This window comes from Excalfactoria chinensis, chromosome 11 (assembly GCF_039878825.1).
Source record: "Excalfactoria chinensis isolate bCotChi1 chromosome 11, bCotChi1.hap2, whole genome shotgun sequence".
Lineage (NCBI taxonomy): Eukaryota > Metazoa > Chordata > Aves > Galliformes > Phasianidae > Excalfactoria > Excalfactoria chinensis.
In genome coordinates this window covers 12,259,175-12,272,502 of record NC_092835.1, presented here as the reverse complement: position 1 = coordinate 12,272,502, position 13,328 = coordinate 12,259,175, and positions in this window count along the sequence as shown.

The window sequence follows — 13,328 nt, the reverse complement described above, 5'->3', positions numbered from 1 at the left end:
TCTGCAAGTAGCATGATGGCTGGTGAAAACCTTTAGTCTTGCCACAATTCCTATATATGATCTCAGCTGTTTGAACAACTACAAGAACGTGTCCAGATTAAGGTATCCATATATGACCTACTCTCTTGCCTTTGACCTTCAACTTTCTCTCCCTCAACATGGCATTTTATTTTCTTAAGAGGAATAAGCAGAAGCAGCTGAAATATTGCTTCATGTACCTTGCTACAAACATAATAGTAGCTGATGATTTAATTTAAGAAAATTAGAAGGCTCTTTCTGACGCAGCAGAATTAGAAACTGGGGACCACTTATCACTTACAAACATGGAACTCAGGCAGCAACAGCACAAACTTCTTCATATTGGCCCCTAGTGTGACACTAATGTCAACTGGGAGTAAGAGAATTCATTTTGTGGACCCTGTTTCACAGCAAAGATCACCTATTGTTCTTAATTGTATTCACTGGTTAGGAGGATATGGTATAACTAGGGACAGTGTTGAAGCTGCAATACCTGTGCTCCCAGGGCAAGGATGCAGGTTGCTTCCAGCCTGAAGAATTGGCACATACAGTTCTTATGGAAAATGAGAACAAATACAGCCCTCCTGCAGATGCACTCACTTGAAGCCAAAGACTTGGAACTGTCAGGAGACATTAATACATACTGCCAAACAACTATGGAAATTTGACATGCTGCATTATAATATATTTATAATAACATGCACTAGGTTGTGATTTGCTCATTAAAAAAGAATCTAGGAAACTGTTTATCAACTTATTTTTATTTATAAGTTAGCTTGAATTTTTTAATGTAGAAATTAGTGTACAGTATTGCCACTGTTAAATTCTGAATCAAAGAGCTGCCTTTTCACTGAAAATTCAATATAGCCACTGAGTTTTGTAATTGTGACTAATAACATGTATTGTATAATTATGAAGTATTACATTATTGCACGATGTATTTTGTTGGTAGAGATATAGGTGCATTTTTCTGATTTGCAGATATAATTCATTCATCTTTCCAAAATTCAGCAACAGAAGTCTTTGAATCTGCCACCTTTACTGCATACTAACACTATTCACTGGAATCCAGCTGCTGGCACTGTAACAAATTATTTAATACCATTTTATGCTCTTTTTCTCTGAATTTCAGAGCTTTACTTCACAATTTTCAGGCCTGGAGGCTGCTGTCACTCAGGAAAATACCAGCATCTGATGCATTTCTTGGGTTGTTTCAGTATGGGTGATGATATTTTCAAGAACCTGACCTTGCTCGTATTTTGATTCAGAAGAGTGCCAGCTTTGAGTCATTAGAACCCTTTTATGCACAGCCTGATTCAGAAAAATTAAACCTTGTACTTCATTGATTCATCAGCAGTTTTGTGATGGAATAAACAAAGGATTGCATCTTTAATATGGTGAAGCATACCATTTCCATGTTGTATTGATGCTTTGACTTCCTTGAAATGTAGCTCTTCAGAACTCCTTGGACTTTGGGCAATGCAGATAAAGTTTGTAACTTGAGTCTTGCCACTCCAGTCTGAAATGAACTGTCATTGGCTTAGCATTTCTGTTTTGATTAATGAAAAAATGTTTGCCAACTTTTTCATTGCAACTCCATAAATTGCTGGAGTAGTAATTAGGCTGAGGATGGATTCCATTCTCTGACTTATAGCATTGCCTCACAGAGAAGGCAGCAGGGGAATTATTTACCTTTTAATTGTAGTTCTCTGAAGATGGTAGTCTCTATGGATTGATGCTCAGGGGGTCTCAGCTGTTGTGACCTTGGGTACTGAATGACTAGATTAAATGGTAAAGTTTAGAACTGGTCATAATGAGTTAGTACAAAAAAGATGCCTTGAGGGGTCTATATGGCATATCATAGCCCCTTACTCCCAAATCCTTTTCAGACTAATTATAATAATTAGAACTTAAATAGGAATAAAACCCCAGCTCTCAGGGGGAGGTGGGAGGATGAGTGTGGCTCTAATAGCGGACACCATACTCAGAGAACTCAATTATAAGCAAGTAATTTCCTTCTCTCCAAAAGGTAATTGGCCTCTTCCACATCTCTGTTCTCACTGATGATGGGGGAGAATTGCATGAAGAAGGTGCTCTTCTGCCAATAGGAGCAGGGGTTGCTGGATAATGTGTGGAAATGAAAACCAGCGGTGGTCTTAATCTTATCCTGGACTAAAAAGGAAATATCCTGAACAGTATGAAATGCCTGGTACAATATATATGGGGAGGGGGGAAGGGGGAAGTAGGTGGTTGCATGGAAAGCATGTTGTCTTTATTGCCCTGGTGTAGTTGGCTTCATATAGATACAGAAAAGGGACGTTTCTTGAAGCACGTTGTTGTACCTCAGTATCCTGTTATTAAGACCATTTCAGGAATAGGTGTTACAATTTGACTGTAACCTCATTTGGGATAGCTAGTAATGGCCACATAGTTTAATGTGGCACCAAATACATTTTAAATAGTGTAGCTTGGGTTTTGCTTTTTTAATGTGAACATTTAAACTCAACTTTTGTTACAGATTTAAAGGTTCTTCACCGTAAGGTTTTGGCAAGGAGAGGCGCTCTAAGGGTAAATCTGTACACCTCTCTCCCCATCAAGCTTTTCCTCTTGATGCCAAGCCACCCCTAGCAGTTCCCCTGTTTGGAAGACAGTACAGTTTCTGGAGGATCTGAGTGAGTTGATGCTTGCTGGTGCAAAATGAAAAAATGCTCTGCTAGTATTTGTACATGTTTAAGCATGGATTCTGACCAGCCTATGTTTGACCCTTTTTAAAACAGGGAAAAAATACAGCCTCTTTGTATAGTTTGGAGAGAAAACCAGAGGAGAAATCCGTGATTTACATTATCAAATCATTCAGTGTCTTGCAGAGGACATGCAGGCTAATGGGCTGGTTGATATCTTAAACTTGTTATTCTAGAAACTTTGAGATTTGCTTGCAGTTGGCAAAATACGTGAAGTTCTGGGACAGAAATATGTTTTAAAAGATTTTGGGACTCACTGATTTCATCTGACAGTACTCTGAGCATAGATAGCAATTGCTTACAAAAATAAATGTTTGTTATAGAATTACATCTTAATTTTTTATAGTTAAGGAAATACAAAACCAAAATCTGCTTCTTTTCCAAAGATGCCATTGGATAATTACAAACTGTCTTCACAGTCTATAGTTTTGATCCTCCCAGAACAGAGACCATACGGATTCCCAAATATCAATATTTTCAGGGACTCTTAGATGGACTGGCAGTCCTTTTTCTTAGATGGACTGGCTATCCCTGAATTGCAAGCTTAATGTTCAGGTTTATTTCTAGCTTCTCTGGCATTTAAAAACATATCTGAAAGTGTGATTACTGCAGGAACTCCTTGCCTGGAAGATAGAACCGATTGTTCTCAGCTTCCTAATAATAGATGAAGAACTGCACAATGGTTTGCAACTGCGATGAACTCCTTGTTACTTCTTACATCTAATACTGGCAAACTTTTACCTAGCAAATCTCCAAATAGTGGTTTTAACCTCATAGCATTCAGCATCTGTAAAAACTGTAGTTACCATGGTAACAAGTTGTTACCCGAGTGACCATGCTCTTATGATGTCATCAGAAAACAGGCTGTTCCAAAGAGTACCTTGAACTCCCATATATAAAATGTTGCCCTTGCTGTGGTTCAGTATGGAAACAATTAGAAACTCGTATTTTTATGTTGTTATGAAATACCTCTTCTCAATCTGTTGGCACATCTTGACACCCACGGTGGAATTTTTAAAGAAAACAAGAGAATTACTTTGACCTTGTTGAAAGAGAGTTATGTAAAAGGTGTATCTGGCAGTGAGTGTTTGTTACATTAACTGTAATCATTACATGCCTATCTGCTGTAGACTGGCTGTTGTTTAACTATAACTATAATGTTTTATTTTACATTGCAAGATTCATATGAATTTCTGATCTCCACTCCTTAAAGAACTACTGTTTAAAAGCTTAATGCTGGTTTGTTCCTCTCCACTCTCGGTACTTGACAAAGAATATTCTTTCCTTGACATACATGTCTATATAGAAATAAGGGGTACATTACAATTTTTACCTTTTTTACTAGCCCAGATTTGTACATGATAAATACCAGACGGAGCTGGAGAATATAAGTTGGCACATGCTGGTTTGGGAGCAGTAGCAGGGAAGTTACCACTGGTCCTGTACCTAATGTAGGGTTTTTGCATGTCCTTGTATAATAAATGTTTGGTAGAAAGATAAGCTTGTGGCCACTCTTCTGGCTATTTCTAGTTGTGCTGCCAGACATCCAGAAACTTTCATATATGTATGTATACACATACATGCTGGCACTGTGACCAAGCTTCTCTCATGTGGTCTGTGAGAGTGCTGGCTGAGACTATTGCTTGTGATCCTAGTGCTATTTGTGATAATCAATCAGGCATGTAATGGCACAGCTACTTTTTGTACTGTGAAGTGCACACTCTGTCACTGACTTTGTAGGTCAGACTGTTCTGGTGCAGGGCAAGAGCTTTGAAGGCATCCAGCACCTCATGTCTGGGCTGAGGAGCAGAATGCAACACATCCAAGTCTCAGACTTTCTTTGCAAGGAAAAGTTTGCGCTATCTATCTTTCATTTGCTTCAAGACAAATGAAATATTTTGCTCAATTTTTTGAATATGTTGTCAGTCCCTTCCACCCTTATAAAATGAAAAGAATTATTTTCTACATTTAAAGACTGGTGTTTAGAAATATAGCCCTTCTGGCACTGGGAATGAAATATAAAAATATTCTTCTTTTATCCAGAAGAAAAAATGATAATTGGCCCCATCTGCTTTTTATACTAGCATTTATTAACTATTAACTTTTTATTTAATCTTATTCAGAAAAGCAAATCATTTATATTTCATTTCAGGTAGGATGCTTTGGACTCAATCTATCCAGCAGCAGAAAGAGCTGGAGAATGGAGCAACAACTGTATTATTGAAGAGCTCCATAGCCACAGACTGGGAAAAGCATGATCGGATGTGATTTTCAGAACAGATGCCCAAGCAGAGTTGGCAGTTAATTAAAAGCACTATGTACTTAATGATTAACTAATCACAGCATGATGGCATTCAACGGAGATGCAAGAAACTTCTCTGCTGGATTCAACAGAGAAACTCCTAATGTCTGCCTTCAGGGTACCGTACTTACAGTCGTTTGCTTTTGCATTACCAGCAGAGACAACACGAGCAGTTAGTCTAGCAAATTTCATTAAGCATTGCTTAGTTAGAACTCTAAAAACAGGAAAGATGAGCTTAGTCAATACTTTAGCAGATGTAAATACCGCACAGCAATAGTATTCTGCAACCATACTATCGAACAAATGATTGTGAACCACTAGGATCATTTAATCATATTTCATGAGGGAGTTATCTTAAGAAATATTTCCATTTTGACAATGAGTAAATGATGGGACAGAGAGGTTACTTGACATAAGTAACATGTATGTAAATAACAGCCTGGAAAGCTCTGGATTTTCACAAGAGCTGATCTTTTTTTTCTTTACCAGAGAATTATAGAATCATTCTTGCAGTAAAACACCTATTCATTTCAATGTTACCTTTTTACTCACTTTCTCCAGTATTTTTTATTGTTTTTAAGCTTCTACTAAAACATTCTTTATTTCACATGGAAATGGTCTTTTTACCTGAACTTATGTACAGTACCTAACATCATGGGATCCTGTGGTGTGACAAATTGAACAATGGCAATATTGCTTTTCTCTATTCCATAGACAGCGTTTATAGAAAAACCAGCTATATACAAAATGTGGTGCAAAAAGCAGTTGCTGAGGCATTTTCAACCAAATCAGAAGGAAAATTTCTGGGAAATCTCTGGATGATTGCATGAAGCACAATTCTGCTCCATAGTGTGGGTGCAATCCAGAAAATCAGAGATAGAAAGGAGAATGACTGTGAATTTTTAAAGGAAATATTACAGCTTCAATTCAATGATGATATCGAAGAGAGCATTTTAAAATTATTTTTTGAGATTGCCAAAGATAATTGTTCCAGTGTGGAAGCATTTGGCAAAATCAGATGGTTTTTGCAGTAGAGAAGTACTCTGCTTAGCTGTCAGGATGTCTGGGTGCTGTTCCTGACTCTTGCATTGGCTGCAAGTGCAGGGTACTGAACCTGGCTCTTTTTGCTTCTCACATCCTAACTTAACAGTAATTAAACACACAGACAATACACAAGAGATGCTTGGCTAGAGCAGGCTGTCACACCTGACACCAGACCAGATGGGCTTATTTCATTGATAAAGTTAGAATTTTTCTCTTACTGTGGAAGGGGGGGGGGGGGAGGAAAAGGAAAAAGAGATTGTTACCTCCTTTGTCTCCATTGCCACAGCTATTTGCTCTGCATGGGCTGTATTTCACTGTGACATTAGCTCTTCCCTAAGCAGAGCTTTTGGAAGCATCAAAACCACCTTTTCTTTTTCAGGAAGTAGATGGAACAACAGGACTGGGCAGCATCTCTGTGTTGGCAGCAGCTGCTCAGCATGCTTTCCTGTTGAGATAGGTCTTCGTCTCCTTTTCAGCCTAATAACCACCCTCTGCTCATTCTGCCCTCTCTTTCAGTCTTGTTGCACTAACCGCTTCCAGTCCACAGCAAAACAAATGAGCAGTGAGCTGCCTAGCAAAGAACAGAAGATAAAGGTGGCAAGAAGAAGTTTATAGCTTTGGTGTCTGCTGGAAGCAAGGATGACCTGTGGGTCCATGTGGCACTATGGCAGTTTTCTGGTGCCCCTACAGGCAAGAGGAGTTTGTTCTGCTCTGGGTGTTATTTGTGGCTGCCAGCATGTAACTCAGCAGATCCGGGACCTTGTTCCAGGGATTTTCACGTGGACAAGGCAGCCCTAGTAGAGTTGTTGGTCACTGTCCAGAAGCCTTAAAAGGTAAGGAATATGTAAAAACCCTTGATTTTCAGTTTCAAGTTACTGGTTGTTCTATGGAAAAACCTTTGCAAAGTCTACAAACTAGTTACAGTTGCAGGGTATTCATCTTTACAATGAAGTTGCTCATTCAAGCAAGATAAGCTAAGTAAATATGGTCATTCCTACAGTCCTATGAGGGAGAACTGTGTTAGGAAATTGACATTACATAACTGATCCTGGGGTGTATGGGTTCTTGTGCTTCTGGGTGCTATGACTGCCATTATCAGTTCGAATTCTAGCAGCTAGAATAGAAGTTCTGAATATTTACCTGCTGATCTTGTCCCTGCTGAGGTTTCTAGTCCCCACCTACCTCTGGGAAGAGGGGAGACCCCAGGGCTGCAAAGCCATCACAGAGCTTTCAGTGCTCAGAAGTGGGACTGCTGCTGGACCATTGTGCAAATGCGTGAATCTATGTCTTGTGTCATCTCTTTTCAAAAGGGGTACCATTCTATTCCTGTGATTTTTCTGGCTGTTTTTTATTGCTTTGCTGTGGGGAAATACTTAAGTCAAAAAAACTTGCCAATAGAGACTGTTTGTTGAGAAAGTAGAATAACAGTTTTATTCAGTGACTGACCAAGGTAGAAGCAAGAAGGAATGAAAATGTTAGTACAAACTGATCTGACAGTAGATGCTTGCTGCTCTGAACAGTGCAGCAGAAGTGATGCTGAAGTGCATGTGCCTCATGCTTTTCACGTATAGAAGAATACAGTGTCCTTGCTTTCAAGGTAGAAAAACAAGTGAAGAAGTGCAACGTGAGCAAAGCGTGAAGTGGCTCCTCTCCATGGTAACATGTTGAATAAGTAACATCTATTTGGTGGTAAGGCACATAGGATGCTCTTGAGCCCCACAGAAAAAAAAAAAAAAAAAAAAAAAAAAAAAGCACCTTGAATAGTTTTCTGTGAGTCCTCTGAGATAAACAACCACGCACACAGCATTGAGACATTTTCAAATAGTGATTCAGAAAATGATGTTTGAGTTGTGGGGTGTTACTCATCTCTGTAGGGGAATGGTACTATCACATCAGATATGCTTGTTTCTTAAATAATAATAATAAAAATTACTAGTTCATCAAAATGAAGAATATCTTTAAAAGTACCTGGGTAGCTCATCAAAAAGACCTTTAGCTTTAATGGAACATTCAGATGTTGTCTTCATATTTTAGTATATTGGGCCTAGAGGAAGCTGACCATTATCATGTGATAGTAATATGAGAATAATGGGAGAATCCAAGAAAGGCGAAGATTTATGTTGTTTCTGATTTCTGTGTGGATTTGTATGTAGTGGGTTGAGGGTCTTTTGTTAATGTGATGGGGGGATTGGCCCTCCCCTCGTGGGAAGCTGGCAAAGAGGTGAGAAGGACGAGCTTGACTGAGATGAACTAATCTACTAGAAAAGGTAAAATAATGTGGTATGATACAATGTAAAAGAAATCAAGATTAATAAATTGGAGAAACGGGGAAGGAAATGTCTCCTAACTGTATTGCAAGGCTCAGCAGGTAGAGCCAAAAAGGGGGGTCCATATGTCACTAACTCACTTTGTTTCTCCCTCCTCCAGATGGCTGGAGTACCTCTGCTATGAGGAAAGGTTGAGGGAACTGGGCTTGTTTAGCTTGGAGAAAAGAAGGCTCCAAGGAGACCTCTTTGTGGCCTTCCATTACTTGAAGGGACCGTATAAACAGGAGGGGGAATGGCAGTTTATGATGGTGGGTAGTGACAGGACAAGGGGGAATGGTTTTAAACTGAGATGGGAAGTTTAAGTTGGATAATAGGAGGAAGTTTTTCACACATAGGGTGGTGATGCACTGGAACGGGTTTCCCAAGGATGTTGTGGATGCCCCATCCATGGAAGCATTCAAGGCCAGACTGGATGTGGCTCCGGGCAGCCTGGTCTGCTGGTTGGTGACCCTGCACATAGCAGGGGGGTTGAAACTAGATGATTGTTGTGGTCCTTTTCAACCCAGGTCATTCTATGATTCCTGGAAACCACTTAGGAAAGACTGGAGCATTCTAGGAACTGTTCCTGTAGTTTTCCTGTGGTTCTCCCTTAGCAGCTCTCCCAGTTCCATCAGTTCGTTTCATGATGTCACAGTATGGAATAGTTATAGAAAACCATGACACCATACCTGTACAGTGTACACTTATTTGTACACTGTACCGGTTACTCTGTACACTTGTCTATCTGTTAGGATTTTCCTCTGAATATTCAGTCACTCCAGGACAAAACCTTAGAAAATGAATGCCAAGAAATAGCAAGGCTAGAGAGCGTGATTTGTGGTGACTAAGACCACTCTGTGGAAACAGTCAGCACCATTCAGAAGAGCTCAGCCATCAAGCTCTGATATCTGCTGACACGGCAATTGAGGGCCATCAGAGGGGGAACCTAAGTACAACCAACTTGTGATGGTGTTTTCTGACCTCTTCCCTTGGGTAGCTACTTAACATTATCCCTTCAAAATGGAACAAACTAACAGGAGAAAAGAATGGGAGAGAAAGAGCGGTAAGCCTGCTGATAGTTCAGTGTTTGTGTGTGCATCCATCTGAGGGTGAGCACTCCTTTCTGTATCACTTCATGAAACATAACAGCTGGTTCATACTCTGTCAGAAGTATTAATGGAAAATCAATGCTTGCACTAAAAAACCACTAAAGCAGCAACAAAACAGTGTTGAAGTTGAAATGTTCAGATAATAGAGAATAAGCTAAACTGCAAAAAGTGAGTGTCTGAATGCCTTTTTTAAGCACCAAAGACCTGGAGGCAAAGATTAGTGCAGTTAAAGCTCTGAGCTGGGATGTGGATAGCTGCAGAAGAAAGGGTACTTTTGTATAATTGTTAAAATGACAAAAGCTATTGTTCCTTTTTTCAAACTGTAGACCACCAGTGTCATTTATTGAGTGATAAAAAAGGTTGTTCAGTATGTTTGTCTCATTTCTGTGTTAGTCTGAGTTTGTAAAAATGTCTGTTATTTAATTATAAGATTTCAGCTTGAATTTCTTCCCATCAAGGTTGCCATATTTTCTGTAAAGGTAGGTATAAAAATTAATGTATACCAGAGTTTGTACTGAACAGATATTGTCATTCTGTAAAAATTACTGAGAGCGCTAACTAAATGTATTTTCTGAACCTAATCCTTAAATAATGAACTGTTTCAGAAAACATGTCTGAGGACAAGAAAAACTGTGCTTCCTTCTATATTCACGCAATAGAAAAAGATTCTAAAAGAAACACTTTGTACATGCAAAACAGTCATCAAGATATATCAGTTGGTTCTGCTTGTTGCCCCGTAAACTTCTTCCTTAATTTTCAGTGTACAGAAGCTTAGAGGCTGAACTGACCTTGCACAAACTTAGCCAACCTGAGCAATCCAGATGGGTGCTTCATTATTTAAGTGATAATGCACTGTTAAGCTCCTTCAGAAATGGACATGCCAAACCAACGTCTGATCTTCAGATCCTTATCTCCTGTAAGTAGAAAATGTTGTACAGACACAGAGCTGATTCCATTGGCTCTAGGGAGATTCACATAGATTTGAAATGTTAATCAATGCAGCTCAGAACACTCTTAAAAACTTCTGTCCTGAAAGTGGTCCTGCTTCATGTATGCAGATGTTTAAATGTTCATGTTATTAAATATTTCTGTTAGAGTTTATGACAAATAAGCTTTAATCATTTCAGGTTTATATACAGCGCTTTAATCTTTTTTATTTTATTTAAGCAAAACAAAACAGGCTCTGCACATTTATATTTGCAAGTTAAATTGTGTTATCATGTTATCCATGATTCCACCCCTTTCCTTCTGTGTTTCTTCATAAAAACGGAAAGTCAGCTGAAGCACCTGAGAAAACTGATTCTATCAAGGAAGTGGACGAGTAGAAACATCTCAGCTTAATCAGTACAAGCCACATAATGAGAGAATTTTAAAATAACGATTTAAAAATCTTGCTCTGGCTTCTACAGAGAGCAGGGGGGATTTATTACAGCTTTTGTTTCCCACCTAACTTGATGATTGTTGAGGAGTTTCGCTTTCCAAACAGAAACATGTTCCTGGAGGCAAGACAGTGGCACATCCCAAACTTTCTCTCTCTCTCTCTCTTTTTTCTTAATTTTTTTTTTTTTTTTAACAGAACAGTGTAAGAATTTCACACCTCACTAAGTGCCAAATTTAATTTGCTATTTTTTTTTTATATAAAGACTATTTGCACAGTGAGGAGGCTGTTGGTTTAAGCAGGGCCTGAAAGACTGAGCATTTAGAAGCGTGCAGCAGAGCATGCCAAATTAAGCTGGTAGTCTACGAGCAGGCAGTTTCTTTGATTTTTCATTAATTTATTGCATGTGTAATTATTTAAAGAATTACACATGGAGCTAAAAGAAAATTCTCTGAACTGACTGGGAAATGATCCTTTTAAGCTTAACAAGGATGTATGATACTATGACAGCTGCAGAATCAAAGTATAGTTAAATTGTAAGAGGCTTCTGGAGGTCTTCTATTCCACTCCCCTCCTCCAAAGTTATCTGAATGAGAACTCTTCTAATGACATAAAAGATATTTTATACTTTCCTGTATATGTGGCTGTTCTGTGGGAGGACTTTTCTTCATTAACTGACTGCATTTACAATTTCTGACATTTTGTTTTTTGTTCAATCAGTAGCTTCTATTATAGTCTCTACTCTTCCATATCACTGTGTATCTGAGGTGATCGTCAGGTTCTAGATAAAGGAGACCACAATGGTGTTAGAAAAAAACATTTCTGATTTATGGATCTGCTATTATAAGTAAGCAAACTAGGAAAGAAGGAAGGAAGTGGACAGTGTGTGAGACATCTGCCCAGAAAGACATGGGAGTGAGGGTCAGAGCAGGAAAACTCAGGACTTAACTACAGTCTTCTACCTGGTACCAATATTGTCTGCACCCATGGTTCAAGCTCTTCTTGGCTTTGGAAGAACATTCCAACCTCTCATTAAAATCTACTAGTCTTTTCTTGTTGAGTAAGTAATTTTGTGTTGTAGATAGTGACCATACTAAGATATTCTCATGTGTATTAGTGAACCAGGCCTATACACTTGATTATCCTTGTGGGTATTCTGTGATTACCAAAGCTATAGACTATTTAGCTTCAGCTGAAAACATGGGCTGGTGTAGTATGTTTCTACACTTGAAATCGAAAAGAGAGATTTTGCAGTTAGCTTTTTCCCCATGTATCCTAGTTCCAAGCATTCATTACTCTGTATAAGTAGGTCTCCAGGGTCTCTTGAACACATTCTCAATTGTGTAAAATCTGCCTAAGGTTTGTTTGAGCTTTCAACAACCACATAGCCATGGTCAGCTTGCCACAACTTATTACCATGTTTACCCACCTGGTAATGTGAGAACTGGTTTAGGATTATGCTAACACAGCAGTGTTGTTTCTCTTTGCCTCAGAATGTGGACAGACCTGGTGTGTCGTCTTCTGGAGGTCAAATAGTTGTATTTGTGAGGGTGCAGTTGTCATGTTATGCAGTACTTCCATGAGAAGAGAGCACCAAAACTGTCTCTGCGTGAACATATATTTCAGAGATGAGACAGGCTACTGGTATGAGGAAAAGAGAGCAGAAAGCACACATTGCTTGCCTTAATAGCACTGTCAAGAACTTCTGTCTTTCCTTCTTCAAAAGCATTTGAGAAGCAAACAGAGGGGACAGCTTAAAATAAAAGTTGCTCTGGTGGGTGAGATGCAGAGGCAGGTCATCTTCAAGCTGCACTTTAATTGTATCACGATGGATTATCCCCCATCTGACACAGACTCTTAGCTCTTTAAAAATCCAAGCACAAGATGTTTAGCTTAAAATTATTTAACAATATTTTTATTCTGTTAAGATCTTTTTTTCCCCAGTGTAAGTAAGTATGCTTAGCCCATAGCTTGTGCTGCTGGTGCCTTGCTGCTGGAATGCAGAGTAACTCCTTTGTGTTAGGGGCAACCTTGGTGGTGCATGAGCCTATTACTGGAAATTTTGAGAGAATGTTTTGCATCAGAAATCTTTATTCAGTTAATTCTGTTGTGGACCTATTAAGAACAAATTCTGTAATACTTACTGAAGCAAAATTGTCCTTGAACATGTCAATGGAAAACAATTTCTGCCATAGGTTTACAGTTGCAACAGGGGTGAAACACATCCTTGTGTCTATTTAATATTCTGCAGAAACAAGACAAAATAACATTTGCACTTAATAGGAATTCAAAGACTTTTAAAGAAAATAAATAATTCCTGTCTGAAACAGTACTAGGGTTTAACTCTAGAAATGCCATTTCTTCTGTATTAAAAGCACCCAGTTTTCAGGGCTAACCAATATGGAGCTGTGTGAACAAAGGGTGATGCTT